Raw genomic sequence first — 18,757 nt, forward strand, 5'->3', positions numbered from 1 at the left:
CAGTCAACCTCATTCGATCGACTCACTATCTGTCACTTTCTCACTTTTCTCTCTCAAACACACTTTGATTTCTGAGCCAATTTCTTGCCTGAACATTGACATAGGATTGTTGGTTTGCACATCACTCACTATGGTGAAGGTAAATTCCTCAAATCTCAACATTTGATGTGTGTTTTTGATGTTTATTCGAGCCGACGGTGCCGACAGTAGGTATTCATTAGATCTAGACTTATTGTGTTAGTTTTTCATGAAATTGAGCATAGATCTAGGATAATCGGCCTTATATTTAAGGATTCACCGGTCCAATTTCATCAAAAACTTGTTAGAATTAGCCTTAGAATCATATGAACAGTCCGGCTACCGATACACATTTTGTTAGATCTAGACCAAATTAGAGGGTTTTGGTAGAAATTGAACATAGGGTTTTGATTATCAGTGAGAGTTCTGAAAGAAATTTGATTCAATTTTGGAATAACTTGATAAAATTTGATCAGATGTGTTTGACATTCAAACTGTTCTTCATGTTTCACTCAAATGTTCATTCGATTGGATGACCATCCTATCCATTCACTATTTGTTTGAATGATTCACTGAGTATGATTAACTGTTTCACTTGGATGATCATCCGAACCATATCTCTATTGAGAGCATTAAATGATCAGTGGCCTTTCACTCAAATGATCATTCGATCGGATGATCATCCGACCGGATGACCATCCGGGCCATCAATTAATTCTGATTCATTTTGTCACTCGGTTGGATGACCATCCGAACCATGTTGCTTTCATGCACATTCTCTTATCCGGTCGAATGGTCATTCGGACCATCTCTCAGATGAAACCATTGTGCTTATTAGATCAAGCCCATCCGAACGGATAATCATCCGGTCGGATGGCCATTCGACAGTTTTAGTACTGTACATAGTGTAAAGTGTTAGAAAATTTTTCAAGTTCTTGGAATTTTTCACTATGTACTTTATATCTTGAAATGCGTGCATATTTTAATAATGAAATATTTGTAGGAAAGGGCTTCTGATTTTCATCCGAAACACAACATATATTGTATCTTGGAAGAGAATTTTCCTAACATCGAGCCATTTAAAGATGTTGTGCCATTCTTGAGAGAGAGCATAATTTTCAAAGCATTGACGGAAAGGTATACATGCTATGGATCTCATATCAAAACTTTTTGGAATGCGACACATTATGTAGAGGAAGAAAAGGAAATATATTCTGCAGTTAAAATCAAAAACGAAAAGAATAAAGACGCCGATTTGCCGGTAAAGATTACTGTGGACGATGTGAGGAGAGTTGATCCGTGGTTGAAAACCCGTGATCGTTTGTGCTTAAGTTGATGTTTTACATAGCTTTTAATCTTAAATAGCCTACTTTTAATGGGATTTGTGTTTTACAGGTCTAAAAGAGTTTAAGGAGCTAATTGGGAGCTAAACGGAGCACCGGGACGCGAATCGGATCAACCGAGGATGTGAAATGAACAAAACCGGGTTAATCACGAAGATTGGATGTGTTTTGTGGAAGATGGCATGATAGAGGGCTGAATTACGAGAACGTGGGCGAAAACGGTGAGTAAAACGGAGCTATAACGAAGAAGTTATGAAGAAAACAGTTCCGGATAAAACCGGCAAAACCAGAGGCCGTCGGGGACGCCCCTATGGCCGTCGGGGACGCCCTTATGGCCGTCGGCGACGGGCCTCCGTTTGCTGAGTCACGGAATCTTGTTTCTTGTTGATCTTTGATCAGTTATAACGTTTTGTTTGACCATTTTTCGGGGGTTACGAACCTTGGGAGGTAAAAACACCTCCTTGGAACCATTCTTGATCATCCAATTCATCCCTAATCAATCCTAACACAACCACTAACACCATCTTCATCCTAACCCTAATCAAATCACCATCTCCATCATTCCATCATCACCATCATCCTCTTCCACCTTCATCTTCAAACCCTAACTTCCACCTCTCCTCAAGACTTGAAGATTATGGTTCGGGGTTCGTGTTCATCCTCCGGTGATCATGCTTCTTCGACTATGAACGGCTAGTCTCCTCGGTTTCACCCCGGTATAGGTAGTTGTTTAATTTAGGGTTTCGAATTGTTTCTTGCTTCAACTTTGTGACAAATTGTGTTTGACTTTTGAAACCATTGACAATAGTTTACATTTGTTTCGTATTCGTAAATTGTCGAACGATGTTAAAAGTTATGACTTTACGAAATGATTATGTGTGGTTATGCATTGTCGTGGTTAGGTTTTACTTGTGTTGATTACAAAGTGCATTCTTGTCCGTTTTTCGAAACGTTGATAGTTATTGGCACCTAAGTCACGGTACACTAAATCCGCTAATCGTATGCAATTGAGTTAAATCTAAAATTTGTAGAAACCCTAGGTTGATAGTTATTGGCACCTAGGATTTCTACAAGTTTATGTTTCAACCCAAATGCATTCGATTAACGGATTTAGTGTACCGTGACTTAGGTGCTACTAGCTATCAACATCCCGAAGAACGAACAAAAGACACTTTGTAATCAACACTAGTAAATCCTAACAACAACAATGTACAATTACATATCACCATTTCGCAAAGTCATAACTTTTAACATCGTTTGACAATTCACGAATTCGCAACAAATGTAATACTATTGTCAAAAGTTTCAAAAACCAAACACAAATTGTCACTAGGTTGAAACAAGAACAATTCGAAACACTAAAATTAATCAAATACCTACACCGGGTGAAACCGAGATGATTAGCCGCTCATGGTTGAAGAAGCTTGATCACCGGATGTTTGGAACACGAATGATGTCATCTTGAAGCTTGTAGGATGAAGGAATGGTGGATGATTAGGGTTTATGAAGGAATTGATGATGGTGAAGTGGTGAATGGATGGAGAATTAGGGTTATGGAGGAATTGGGGATTGTGAAGAATGATGGTGATGAATCTTGATTCGGATGATAGGAAGGATGGTTGGTGGAATGGTAGGTGATGAATAGTCCATAGTGGCTCAAGGATCAAGTTCAAAACTCAAAAGTGAGTGTAACTCCCGAAATCAATGACCAAGAGCCCATAAAATCCGAGCTTAGCCTTCAAGTTAACAAAATTCGCGTTTTCAGTTTTGACAAGCCATCGCCGACGGCCCTCAACCCGTCGACGACGGGCTTTGGTTTTCTGGTTTCCACCCGACAGTCTAATCTTCTGGATACGGAAATTTGGTGGCGACGGGTGTTTCTGGAAGGCGTCGCCGACGGGGCCCAGGCCGTCGGCGGCGGGCTCTTGTTTGCACGCTTCCTGTTTTCCGTTCCTGACATTCCCGGTTGACTCGTGACGCGTCCCAGTGCTCCGGTCTTCGACCCGGTGACCCGTAAAGGCTCCTTAAACTTCGTTAACCTGCATGAACACAAATCTAATTAAAAGTAGGCCATCCAAGATGAAAACTCATGTAAAAACATAGAATTACACAATTACGAGCACCGGTTTTCAACCACGTATCAAGATTACTAGATTTGTAGGATAAAGACGAGGATCCAATTATAATTCCTGAAAGATTGTGCAGGGGATTTTGGTTGCGTATGGGATATACAGGGTATATAAACGACAAGGGTTATATAAAGTCAAAGTTCTTCAGACCCTACAAGTTCCTTTTTCATTGTGTAATTCATGCGCTATCACAGAGAAAAGGTGTTTATGATGAAGCTTCGGACTACATCATGAACATCATTGCATGCTTGGTGCTCCATAGGCCGTATAACATTTCGCAAGTCATATTCAACCACATGCTGGATAATATAATGGGTGACAAATATGTGATGTATCCAAGGTTAGTTCAAATGTTGTTAGATGATCAGATTCCTAATCTGCCAAAGGATCCAAGTGATGAGCTTCCATTGGAGCATACGGACAGTGAGACACTGAAAAGATTGAATTCATATAGAGGTGTGAAGCCAGAGGACGAGCCAAGGTATAGGCAGAAGTTTGGAAAGATAAAGAAGTCTGATTATGTTGCACCAGAGGGTTATAATTGGAGGCATGCTGATAGCAATTCAGATAATGAGACAGAAAGATTGAAGCCGATGGTTGAGAAGAAGCTTAGATGGTGGTTTGCGAAGGATGAAAAGAAGAAAAAGAGAATTCCAAAAGTTTCTACACCAAAAGTTGTGATTAAGGGTAAAATAGAGAAACAGGAATCATCAGAAAGGTTGGTAGATATTTCATTCAAAACATTATACTAAAAATGTTAATATTTGTGTTGCAAAAACAAAGAAAAGAAATCACCACCACGCCTGGTAGATGAATGATATGCACAAAATGCAACATATAAATTATATCAATTGTGGCATAAAACTAACCCTTTTTTAGTACTAATGTTGGAAAAAGTGTGTTTTTGTCTTCCTTTTGTATTTTCAAGATTAAATGAGCTCAAATTAACAAAAGAAGCAAAAAGACAGCAAAATCTAACATAAATACAAGAAAAGGAACAAAAGTGGAATGCCCGACCCCTCGACAACATCTTCCCAAGCAAAACAAAGAAAACAGAAGACTGAACACGCCCCGTGCTCAGCGAGCACAGGGCCGTGCCCAAGAAGCAGCAGAAAAGACAAACCTATAGAAGCTTCTACTGCCCACCACGGGGCCGTGCCCAGCGGACACGGGGGCGTGGTCAACTTGCTGCAGGCGCATTTATTGTAATTGCAAATTACAATTAATGAGGAGAGAGAGTGTCAGATGGATACGGGGCCGTGCCCAGCGGGCACGGGGCCGTGCCCGAGCTTCTGTTCAGCCTATAAATAGGAGTGTCTGGAGCCATTTCAACTCATCCCTTGGCACACCACCTCTCTCACACTTCACCTACCACCCACCACCACCATAACACCATCATCCACCACCATCATCCATTGTCCATCATAGAGTGTGTGAGTCGTCTCGGGATCCAAGATTGATCGTAAGAGTTCTTGACAATCAAAGGCCATGTTTGCCTAAGTCTCTTACATCACTTGGTGAAGACAAGTGTTTAGTGTAATACTTTTTATTTTTAATCTTTTGCACTTTTTAATTGGTTTTGTATTAATTACTTTAATTACTAGTTTCTTATGTTGAAGGTGATTCTTCCTTATCGTTTGTCTGTGGTGTCTTGGCATTATTTTACTGTCTATATAAAATAAAAGATTTTCACCATTCATATCTCCACGGTCTATATGGAGGTATGTTGGCTACCTGGTCAGGGGGTTAAGGGAACGGTTTGGTAAGAGTCTTGCCATTGTTCAGTGTATAGATCCTGCAAAGGACCTGGGTCAAATTTAGTAGGACCTCCTTCAATACCCAAAGGTATTGGATGGCGGGGGTCCAAACTCTTTGATCCCCTCATAAGTTAAACTACTATTAAAACTTTAACCCAGCTACTTAGGACTGTATCCCTGCTGACTCAGACTACTTAGCTGAGGGTAACGTCGCCTTCATAAGAGGGGCCTACCACATTATGCATTAATAACTTAATTAATTATCTTTCAATAATCCGACCCTTTAGGATTGTATCCTTGCTGACTCAAACTACTGGGTTGAGGGTAACGTCACCTTCAAAAGAGGGGCCTACTACAATAACTAAGATAATCTCTTAAACAAGTGCAAAAGTGCGAAAATAATCAAAGGTTACACTAACACACGAGTCGAATCCAAGTGATTCATCTTGTCTATCTGTTTTTATTTTTATTTTTATTTTTATTTTTATTTTCAGCATTTTAGATAGTTTTATTTTCTTAGTTTAAAAATCTTTTCTAACATTTTGATTTGATTAGACGTTGAGGATAAACCGGTACTAAAAGCTCTTGTGTCCTTGGACGACCTCGGTATCTTACCAACACTATACTACGTCCACGATGGGTGCACTTGCCCATATGTGTGTTTAGTGTTAGTAAATATCGTGTTTTATAAATTTAAAACTTGGCTAAAAAAGTGTATAAGTGCTTAAAATACATACCTAAAAATATAACACACTTCTCGCACATCAAGTTTTTGGCGCCGTTGCCGGGGACACAAGGATTTTTAAGAAAGTTAGGAATCAACGGCCTAATCATCTTTTTTTCTCTTTTTATTTTTTTAGGATTTCTTAATTTTTTCAGCTTCTGCAGAACCCAACACGGGCCGTGCCCGCTGAACACGCCCCGTGCCCAATCTTTGGAACTGGCAATCTTGTTTTAAGTCAGACAGTAAGCTGAACACGGGGCCGTGCCCATTCAACACGCCCCCGTGCCCAAGTTTCAGTTACTGAAAACAGAACCGTAAGATCCCGACGGTTGGTAAATTCTGACACAAAAATGAGTGATAATGATCTTTTTTACTTTCAGCACTCTTATGGTACGTGGTGTCAATTATGTGGAGACCCATCGTTTCCCTGTATCCTTAAGAGGGGCGAAAGTAAAAATAATCCTTATCTCTCCCTCGAAGGCGCCCAACCAGATATTTTAGGGGAAATGCTTCTTGATGAACTATTTCAACTAGAAGATCTGATTCTTAATTGGTTAAAAGAACTTAGGATGGATTTCCTAAATTCATCTCAAGGCAATGACCAAGAAGAAGTGTTGGGATCGCCTTCAAACAACCTCGTTGCTCCCAAAAATATCTTCAATTCTAGCGAAGACTTGGACGATAGTCGTCCCTGTGCCGATTGTGCCGTGAAAGACTCTCCATCGACTTCGTTCGATGCATACATAGACCTGAGCGATTCAGCATACACCTTCTTTAACGAGAGCCCGGAAAAGGGTTGGACTTGTCCACCTACATATAGCATAGGAATCACCCTCACCGACAACCTCTTGCGTTCTCGTCTTAACTTAGATCAACTGAGGTATCTTAGGCACTTTGGGGTTGTTCCATCCAGTAAGGAACCGCCCGATCCGGATAAGTTCCTTAGGAATAGACAAACTTCATAATCAGCCCCTCGACACGGGGTCGTGTCCAGCCAACACGCCCCCGTGTCCACCAAAAGATTCCTTTCTGACTTTTACGTCAGAATACGGACAAACTGTGTCAGGATTCTATCTGCACACGGGGTCGTGTCCAACCGACACGGGGCCGTGTCCAGCACGCTGTCGTTTTCTATAAATGCAGCCAAGAATTCTGCACATTTGGACCATCTAGGGACAGAGATTTGAAGGGATCTTCTCTCCTACCATCCTAGGTATGTTCTAAAAGAAGGTTCCAACAACCATCTTTTCCTTTCCTCTTTTATCCATTTCCTTCTTCTTCATCTTTCTCCAAACCTCCATTAAAGCTTATGATTTCAAGCTTTGATGAAGGGATTAATGAGTTTTGTGCAAGAAATCTTGTTAAAAATAAGTTGAACAACATTGTTTTAAGTTAATATTACTCAAACAGGCTTCATAAGTTAGAGGAATAACTTAAAACTTCAAGATTTCTTGTAATAAAATTCTGCAGAAAGATGAACACGGGGCCGTGCTCAATGAGCACGGGGCCGTGTCCAAGATACTGTTTCATAAAAATAAGCTGTTTTCGGTTTATTTTCGTAGAATGTCGAGTGAAAATAGTGGAAAATCTTCCGTGCATTCAACAAACAGTAGAAGAGGAAGGTGGCCTTCCATTGAAGCTACCCTTGTACACTACGTCATTGCACTTCGGGAAGCTCTCGATGAGATGACTTCGGTTGAGGAAATCCTAATTGACCGTATAAACTATCTTACGGTGGGGCTGGAAAATAGTTTTCAAGAAATTAACCTCTTGCACCAGAGGTTTAATATTCTTGTAACACCTCCGATGGAACCCATCCTGCCTCAAGAGGATTGGAACCTAGCACTTGAAGTCAACAACCCGACCGGATGGCATGACATTCCAGCGGAACCTCCCCTTGAAGACCAACAAGAAGTCCCGGTGGAAGTTGCACCTCCTCAAACTAACGCTAACGAGCCCTCTTTTCTCCTCCCAAGGGAGATAGAGGAGTGGCTCGCCGACATATGAGGAGTCCATGCCTGGAAGAAGGAGTTCTATGAAGCCACATCCAACCAAGACTATTAGCTTCTTGGAAATTTTTCTAATTAAAATAACTTGTAGGCTAGAACTCCATGGTTTATGCTTCTTGAGCTTGCTTATCTAACTTAGTAGCATTTTAGGACTATGTAACTCTCTATGGTTTTTAATGAAATGATGGTTTTAAGGTTTGGATGGTGTTATAATAAATAAAACACACTCGGGATGGTCAAAGATAACAAGGGAAACGAGAAACATAGCTCCATGCACGAAAACAGGGCCATCCGACAACAATATCTCCATTACAGTAGGCTCAGCACGGGCCGTGTTCACCCAACACGGCCTGCAGCAAATCGCCCAGTTCAGGTAACTGGACACGGGGCCGTGTTCACTAGACACGCCCCCGTGCCCAGGCTTCTGTTACTTTTCTTAAATTTTAGTCACTGGCACCTGAACACGGGGCCGTGTCCAGATTGCAAGTAACATAAAATTTTGCTTTTAACACCATTTTACACATTCAATCAACCTAAAAACTTATTTTTGGGACACATTGAGGACAATGTGTAATTTAAGTGTGGGGGGGGATGCTAAAACCTTGAATTTTGCAAGTCCTAATAACAAGCCTTACACAAAACTCTATTGGAACCACTAATCACCCCAAATTTTTTCCAAAAAAAATTTCAATTTTTTTTACTTGTCTAAGTTTAAGTTGGGAATTCAAGTCTTAACAAGGTTATAAAATTTTCAACTTTTTTTACTTGTCTAAGTTTAAGTTGGGAATTCAAGTCTTAACAAGGTTATATTTTTACAAATTTACAACCGATAGCGTCGTGATAAAAAGAACCAACATAAGAAAATTATGAAAAGGCATGACAAACTTAGTTAAAATTTGATTATATATACTTGATCACACAAAAAAACCCTTTCCCACAAAAGTGAGTTTTGAGCCTTTAACGTGCATACAAATATATATCTTTACACTAAATGCTCATTTTTCGTTTCTTGTGTGAATAGCCGCTTGGTTCGTACGACTCTAGAACTTGCCACAACAATACATTCCCGGTCCTTACCAACTTAAACCCGAGTAAGTAAATGATGGAGGCATTAGGACTAACCCCTTTTTTTTCATTCTACACCATTATTTTTCATTTTTTTTACCACCTACCCAAAATCCCCCTAGTTAACCCCTTTGAGCCTAAACCTTTTCATTTCTTAACCCAAAACAACCCTTTTTACCCACCTAAACCTTTTTATTTTTAACCCTTTTTTTAGTAACAACGTTCGGTTCTCTTATGACTTTTTCGAATATATATATATATATATATATTTATATTTTGATGAAACCAAATAAACAAACAAAGTTTATCAAAAATAACTTTGTTTGAATAATCCATCAAAATAAAATAAAAATATGAAAAAAAATAAAAGTCTTTCAAACCGACGTTCGTTACGCCTTTCGCCCTTTTTACTAACCACTAACCCAACCACCCACCTTTAGCCCAAGCCTAACCCTTCACCCATAAAGTCCTCTTGATATTTACAAAGGTATATAATTAAAAAGGAGGAGGATTGATTGCTTGGCAAGCTTATGGTAGGAGTAAGTTCCATGCCGCTCTCGAGTGATTCACTAAAAATACACCTTCGTCCGAGTGTTGAGTGATCCCCCATGAGGTATGTGAACTTGTATATAAATGAGATTGTAAAAAGGTATGTTATGCCCTAATAATTAATTTATCTTAAGAAACGTTCTTAATAAATCATGCCGAGTAGGATTGTAAATAAATAAAAATAAAACCTCAATAAAGAATCTGTAGGATCGAATTCGAACCCAATTGAGTCTATCAGAAGAACTATTCCTGATTTGAACGGCGGAAACAGACAAATCAGGTTCAATTCACCGAGTATTCACTTTAAACTGTTGATTCTATTGATTGAACAACGTTTACACTCGAGTCAACACTTCGGCAGCACTTCGTGGCTCACCGGAAGACAATCCCCCTAGAACTATTCTTAATTTCGATCCAACTGACATCCTATATATAGGTGTCCTAATTTCGCTCCAACATGCAAGAACAACAGGAGCGGAATCAGCATTTTACATCATGAGCGAAATCAGACTTAATACATTTCGGGCGAAATCAGAACCTATGAGGTTTCGGGCGGAATCAGATTGTTGGGGTTTCACTCCAAATGACAAGATGTCATTTGGAGCGGAATCACATCTAAACACAATATCTTGAATTCCGTGCCCTGATCTAGCCTATTCTACTCTAGACTCAATACAAGACGTAGACGACAGACGGATGCACTAACAAACTCCCCCTCGGTTGTTGACGGAGTCTTCAGTGTCGAGTCTTTGCATCTTCAGTCTTTATCGGTCTTCGAGCTTTTCTCTGAAATATTTGACTCTGTAAGCATCCTCAATCTCTATTTCTCTTTCTTCTTCATCACCAACATACTTCTTCCCTCAGATGTTGACATTTTCAAATTCATCAGCAGAATCACTCTCAGGATTAGAACCTGACTCTTTGTAACTCAGACTCCCCCTCTCAATCAGCTGGGATCGCAGTCTGGCTTTCACAAAATTCAGGATCTTTTCCTAGCTCTTATCCTGCAAAACTCTACCACAAACATAAGTTTTATGATAAACATTTAAGCACTCAGACACCACTTGTAGATCCTATTACAAACTGGTCTATCAATTCGTTTCTGATGAACCACTTGCAGATTTTAACTTTAAATCTTTCACACTCATCACTCCCAAACCAGTTCATCAAGTTTAGTACTTTGGAATTTTTGAAGATTAGCTTTTCAACATCAGTTGTCGAAAATCTTTTTGTATTTTCCGAAAATTTATGCTAAAACACACTAAAATCTTTTTGGTTTTTCTGAAATAACAAGATGCAGAAATAAAATATTTACAGACAAAATTTTTGTGAGTTCGTGCAAGAGGATCATGTCAGTTTTTGAGACACATCACCAACACCGTTAAGCTTGATTTCATTTTAAGTTTTAAACAACTCACCTAGATTGTCCGTATGTTTGTCCACTTAAATTTTCACACAAACTTCAACTGTTTCGAGATACGTTATTAGTGTCTTAATCACTTAAACTTATTCGTGTGTCCCACCACTTGTATATACTCTCGTATCCAGATCCCAATATTCAGTCTTACAGGTGAGTATACCACAGATGATATCTGTTAAGGGGTTAAATTGTGAGGGCCGTGAGAGCTCAGGTCGATACTTCCGTATACGCAAAGAGATGACGGCTTCGACTTTTGGTGTGTCCCCTTTAGAGGATCTTTTGTTACAACAGCAGTGACTATCAATTTTATTGTTTAATCAAATTGCTGAGGGCGGTGCTATGTTTCAAGCATTTGCGGAAAGTATTATCCGGCGACTAGGTCAGTATTTCCATACAGCAGAAGTCCCAGGATAATACCCCAGATATCACTGAGCATAAAGACCTAGTATCTCAAAATAAGGGACCTTTCAAACAAGATTTCAGGGGTTACCTATATATCCAAGAAGTTGTTACCCACAGAATAAGCAAGTTTGAATTTTTAGATTTATATCTCGTCACAATTTACTAAATGTGTAAAAACCTACCGACACATCCGCAGTGAGATTGTTTATCACATTTTAACTTTACATTTCTTTAGCGTGTTGTGATAGTCCACTGATGTACTATCATTTCCTCTTTTATGCAACAAAAACTCATTTTTGACTTTTATCATGTTTTTGGCTTTTTCGAATTTTTTTAATGTTTTTGGATTTTCTGAAATTTTCTACACCCCCTAAAATGCAAACACATTAAAGAAAATTGAAAACAAACTATACAGAACATGACAACCGATATCAAATCGCCTCATTTCGCTATCCGCTTAGCAAAAACAATCAGAACTCCCCCTCACAACAAACTATTTTCCCATTTAGATTTTAAAACACTTAAGTTTGTTTTAATCAAAATGGTTTTTCCGGAAAATAAGTTTAGTTGATTTCATCACTTGTAGGTATACTATTTGTAAGTTTGGGGATGTGGTTCATCATATTGTCTTTCAATCAATTGTAGGAAAAACCAAGTACAAATTAATGTCCTTGATTTACCATATGCAATAATGCACAATCAAATCTCTTACCACTTGTAAGTAAAACACAAACAAACCTTTTACCGTTTGTATGATGACATTACCGTAGTAAATTCCTCAAGAAAGATGCCGATTCATGATCTACGATTACACACTTGGGATCTCCGGCAAGTCAGGTTTTTTTATTCAAAGAAAATATCCACCCAAGCCTGACCAGCCTTGGGTGTCACCGAGTCACCATCACTCGGTTTCTTACCTCCTCTCTTCTTCTCATAAAACTCTTTAACCCCTTTGACTTTTCAGTCAATCATCTTACCAAAGATATGCTTTACCTTGGGGTTAAAGGCCTTCTCCACATCAAAAACCTGTTTGTCAGAATAAAATTGGTTAGATATCTCAACTTTACCAATTTTCTTCTTATAATTTTCAGCCCGAAGTGATGGAAAATTCTCATCATCCACCATCGGCACTGATTTCTCAGCTTTCAACATAGCTTCACATCTTGAAACAACATGTGGCTCAACTGACTTTATGGAGTCAGTTTCATCGCCAGAAGATAGCTCATCTGATTTTGACCTATCAGAATCATCGCTAGAGCTTTCAACAGACTTCTTAACAACCCACTTTTGGTTGTCAGATTTAGCTCTTTTCTTGTAAAACTTGTTTGAACATTCACCAATTTCAAATTTTGACTTTTTGAACAATTTGGTTCTATCAAGTGGTGGTTCAAACTTAATAACTTTGTTCTTCAGTTTACGAGATACTCCCTGTTTTGGTGATATTACCTTAGAACAATCTCTAGCAATATGTCCAACAGTGTTGCATTGAAAACAGGTTCTCGTATCTTCTTCTGCTTAACCATCTTCTTCATTTCATCTTGCTTCTTTACAAGGAACTCATTGTTTGACTGCCTCCAGAATGCTTTCTTTTCTTCTTCTTCAGATGATGTTCCTGAAACAAATGTCATTTTGGATTTAAAATCACAAACATATTTTTCATTTTTCTGTTTTTTCTGTTGGAGTAAAACCAAGACCTTTCTTTTTGAAATTACCGTTATGGTTAGATTTCTTTTGAAAACCTGAACCAGAACTGTAACCTTTTTTCTTGTTTGATCTCTGTTGAACTCTTGAGGTGTATTTTTTAGGTTTTTCATTAAGATGTAAATCTTTTATTTCAAAAATATTAATTTCTGTGAGTTTGAAAACCTTTTTTATCAGTTCAGTTTTGACACCTCTTATTGGAAATTCCCCATCAGAATATAATTTGTCCGAATCATTCAAAGTATAAGCCACTTTAAATGTTTCATCACTCAAATTAGATTTTGATAACATGAATTCTTTGTCATTAACTATTTTGCCCTGTTTTTCTGTTTGACTCGGAATGCTGGACTCAGACTTTGACTCTAAACTAGACTCCGACTTTGACTCCTCTGTCTCATCATTATCTAACACATGATCCACCACTATCTTCATCAATTGAGACTGTTGATCAGTGTCAGATGATGTAAATGTGACATCAATACTTTCTGGTAGATTGACTGACGACTCCGACTCCCACTGTAAGTTTATAGCCTTTTTGACTCTTTCATCATTTGGATTTCTAGCCAAATATCCATTTTCCAACGGGGGTGGACACTTGTTGTAACTGACACCTTGTTTCTTACCAGATGTCATCTTTTCAGTGTCTTTCTTCTTTTTAGTCTTTTTCACAGGAGTCTTTTCTTCAATCTTTTATTCTGAAACTTTCTTTTCTTCGGTTACATCATTGTCCTCAAATGCCTTCAAGCTTTCAGCCGTCGGATAAATCCTGTCAATGACATAAGACGAACATGAGTAACTTTTCAACAAACGGTTAACTCTTTCAGTTTCAATCCTCTGAAGTTCCAGTTTCTGTTCAAGAGCAGCACACTTCTCGATATAATTGTTCACAACTTTTTGCTTGACCATGAACGCTCCTTGAAGTGTCTTCATCGCAGTAGCTTGCTCTTCACTTGTGTCGTTGTACATATTCATCGCTTTGTTCAGCACATCGTAAGATTCTTTCAATCTGTTCATATTGTGAATCAAAGAACTATTTTGTTTCTTCATTGCTTCACAATTTTCACAAGTTACTGAACATTTATTTGCAACAGCTTCTTCATTAATCTCGAACTTTGGAACTTCTTTCATTTTTCTTCTCACTACTGGTACTGATTCATCATCACTACTCACTGGTGTCTTTACCTTTTTCTTTTTCTTCTTTGCCTTTTCATCCTCACTGTCGCTTTCTACCATCATCTTCAGATGTTGTGCCATTTGTCTAGCATAGTACTCAGTTCCATCATCATCACTGTCTTCTTCAATTCTTGCAACAAAAGCTTTGTGAGCTGTATGGGCTGTGGCTTGATCAGGAATATAATCATCCCAAGTAAAATTCTCCCAGCTAAAACCCTCAGGTAATTTCTCATCATCTTGATCAATCACACAAGCTTTTCCATCAGCTGAGACATATTTATCCCAGTTGAATGGCTTCTTTTCATCTTGATTAACCACACAAGCTCTCTTTCCAGAATCTTCAATCACATTTCTTCCATGTGCAGTTTGAGCTTGATGTTGATGTTGTTGAGATGGTTGTTGAGCAACTTGATGGTAGATGGCTTTTCGGTAGTAATCATTGTTGTTGTTGAAAGGATTCTGAGCTCCACTTGCTTCGCGGTTAGTGCACTCCCTCTTGAAGTGACCTTTCTCCCTGCAACGAAAACAAGTGACTTTAGATTTATCAAAACCTAAAGTTGAAACATTAGCCTCACGAAGATCATCTCTCCCCGTGATCTGCTTGAATTTCTCAGCTCTCCTTAACATGCTGGCCAAACACCATTTTATGTCCATCAGCTCCATCTCTTCAGCATCTATCTGGTCGTAATCCTCCTTTCTTAGCATTGGATTCCCGATACGACCTGCAACAAAACAACTGTAAGATTCTAAAACCATTCCCAATAAAGACATTTGATTTTTAGCAACTTCATCTGAATAATCTTGATCATTCTCAAGATTTAATACAATATTGCACTGAAGTTTTCTTCCATTCTTTGTTGCTGAAATGTTCGGATCAAATGATGGAAATGATAAGAAATTTGTGTTGCTGCTTGATCCTTTTGATGAACTTCCGGTTGAATTCTTGGCGTTGTAAGCAGTTTCCACTTTCGGAGATAAATTTGTAGATTTCTCATTCACCCCTACTTTGTAGTACAACCCGATATCCTGTTCACCGTCAAAATCTTTCATTCGAACAATCTTTCTTTGCTCCATCTCTTGAGCTTCCAGCTTCTCAATGAATTTACTCAATGTGAGCGTGTTGAATCCTTTCTTGTTCCTAAGCATCATCAGATATGTGCCCCATGTTTCATATGGCAATGCATCTGCTAATTTGTGTATCAGTTCTTCATTATCTTTGTTGATGCTTACCCTCTTCAAATTCACCAACAAATTACAGTATTTTTCAATGATCTACTTTGTGCTTTCATTCTTCAATCCACGAAACAAGTCAAATTCTTTCTTTAACAAAGATTTCTTGTTCTTGATCATCTCTTGACTGCCTACAAACTTTGATCTTAGAGCTTTCCAAATTGAATACGAGCTTCCGTTGTGTTGCAATAAGACCATGATGTCCTCTTTCACAGCTTGTTGTAGCAAACTCAGCATCATTTTCTCATTTTTGTATTTCTTTTTGTCATCTGCACTCATATCCTTGATCGCAACTTCCTCTTCATCATCATTTAACGGTCTCACATACTTCGTCTCAACACACTCCCATGCGTCTAGATAATTAGCTTGTACCCAATTATCGAAACGACCTTCCCAACCTTTATATTCTTCAATGTTCATGAGCTTGGACGGTTTTTGCATTGTTCCCGTTTCGTTTTCTAGCATTGTGTTCTGTGCAATAGTGATCGGGGTAACCGGAGTAGCGAATGCGTTGTAGAATTCTTCGTCCATTTTTCAGATTTCAAAAATTTCACAAAATAATCTTGGTTCAAGTGAAATCAACTATTTAAGTGATATCCCTGTTTGGAGCGGAATCAACAAGTTCAATCTGGAGCAGAATCACGAAGTTAATCAGGAGCGGAATCACCAAGTTAATCAGGAGCGAAATCACCAAGTTAATCAAGAGCGAAATCACCCAATAACTTTGGAGCGGAATCTGTATTTTGAGCGAAATCAGAATGTATCCTGGAGCGGAATCATGATGACTTTGGAGCGGAATTACGTTTCTGAGCGAAATCAAACCACAATTTGGAGCGGAATCATGTGTGACGTCATCATTTCTCGAACTCGTTTCAAGCAAAATCACAATTATGTCAAGATTTAATTCGAATTTGTTGTTGAAACTTTCAAGGCTTTGTTAGATTACTATTCCTAGCATACTGTGCTAAAATCAGAACAAATCGACTACTTTTTCTCGGTCAATTTGAAAAAGTCAGTGAAGAAAGTGTAGAAAACCAGAATTTTCGGCTGAATTGGCAGGAGCTCTTCCTCCTTAGCTCTGATACCACTTGTAGGATCGAATTCGGACCCAATTGAGTCTATCAGAAGAACTATTCCTGATTTGAACGGCGGAAACAGATAAATCAGGTTCAATTCACTGAGTATTCACTTTAAACTGTTGATTCTATTGATTGAACAACGTTTACACTCGAGTCAACACTTCGGCAGCACTTCGTGGCTCACCGGAAGACAATCACCCTAGAACTATTCTTAATTTCGCTCCAACTGACATCGTATATATAGGTGTCCTGATTTCGCTCCAACATGCAAGAACAACAGGAGCGGAATCAGCATTTTACATCATGAGCGAAATCAGACTTAATACATTTCGAGCGAAATCAGAACCTATGAGGTTTCGGGCGAAATCAGATTGTTGGGGTTTCGCTCCAAATGACAAGATGTCATTTGGAGCGGAATCACAACTAAACACAATATATTGAATTTCGTGCCCTGATCTAGCCTATTCTACGCTAGACTCGATACAAGACGTAGACGACAGACGGATGCACCAACAGAATCTTGGAAATCCCGACACTCTATGACAAGCCCAAAAACCTTCTCTTCTACCCATTCCATTTGGGAGTGAATAAAGCCACATTATAAAGAGTTTTGCTTGAGGACAAGCAAAGATTCAAGTGTGGGGGTATTTGATATGCACAAAATGCAACATATAAATTATATCAATTGTGGCATAAAACTAACCCTTTTTTAGTACTAATGTTGGAAAAAGTGTGCTTTTGTCTTCCTTTTGTATTTTCAGGATTAAATGAGCTCAAATTAACAAAAGAAGTAAAAAGACAGCAAAATCTAACATAAATACAAGAAAAGGAACAAAAATGGAATGCCCGACCCCTCGACAGCATCTTCCCAAGCAAAACAAAGAAAACAGAAGACTGAACATGCTCCGTGCTCAGCGAGCACGGGACCGTGCCCAAGAAGCAATGAAAGGATAAATGGGTCATGCGGGTCAGATGGCGATTGCCATTTGGACTCGTTAGTCAATGTTTTGATATTTTAGGTTTTGTACTCATAGGTGAGCTTGATGAATGGACACGCAATGTCACTAATCGGAAAAGAATGATCTTCGTAAGGTATGGATAACAAATCAATGGAATCTACTTCCGAGAGGTATGTATAAAAAGAGTTATAACTCAAATAGGAGGTTATGACTCGACTAGAGACTGATGTATTAGAATAGAATATATATATATATATATATATATATACAAACCGTAATGCAAAAATGTAGAATGAATTTCAAAATGTTCGTAATGATCATCGGGTAGTATTGAACTTGAATGCTCGTAACTGTGGAAATTCTGATAGAATATACGAGACAGCAAGTATCGTTAAGAAATGCTAACCTTGATGCTCGGCTTGTTGGCCATGTTCATTTGAACAAGACCTTGTAGAAAAGATACGCATGGCATAATTAACAATAGTAACCTTGGAAATGATGCTTAGTCTTCGTGATAAGTATAGATAAGTAAGTTTGAGAAGGGTGATTTTGGTTGTAATAATAAGTCTTTGAATGAATATAGTATGCGTATGATAATATATCAACCCCTCTTGAAGAGCTTAAAGGTAATCAGCAATAATGATAGCAATAGAAATGTTTAGGATGGCTCGTAGTGAACAAAATGAAAGATAACATATGATGTATGAGTAGTATGAAATGAATCGAATTATCCCGGTTAGTAAATGTATGAATGTAATATGGTTAAGTAGGAAGCTAGAAACGAGTTGTGACCTTAGGTCTATACGAGTGATAATTGTATACATTTGGAAAAAAGTTCACCGAATGAAATGTTAGTGATAATATGTACTAGAAACTGGCAATATAAAATGAAAGACACTAATAAGAGCTCTGAATCAGACCCTGATTTTCGTGTGATTATGAAAGTAAATTACTAATCTAAGAAGATCACAATGCGTACGATCATAATTATTCATGGTTAAGACTTTTGCAAGGACCCCGAATGAATTATGTTGTAATGTCCCATCAAATGAGTACGTTAGAAAGGTAAGAGAAGGAACGAGAAAGGTTTCGGGGACGAAACCTTCTTTAAGGGGGGTAGATTTGTAACATCCCAAAACCCGAATGTTTATAATTGCCATGTGTTCTTATATGACTTAGCACGAAATGAATAACTAGGT

This window comes from Helianthus annuus, chromosome 14, assembly GCF_002127325.2.
Source record: "Helianthus annuus cultivar XRQ/B chromosome 14, HanXRQr2.0-SUNRISE, whole genome shotgun sequence".
Classification (NCBI taxonomy): Eukaryota; Viridiplantae; Streptophyta; class Magnoliopsida; order Asterales; family Asteraceae; genus Helianthus; species Helianthus annuus.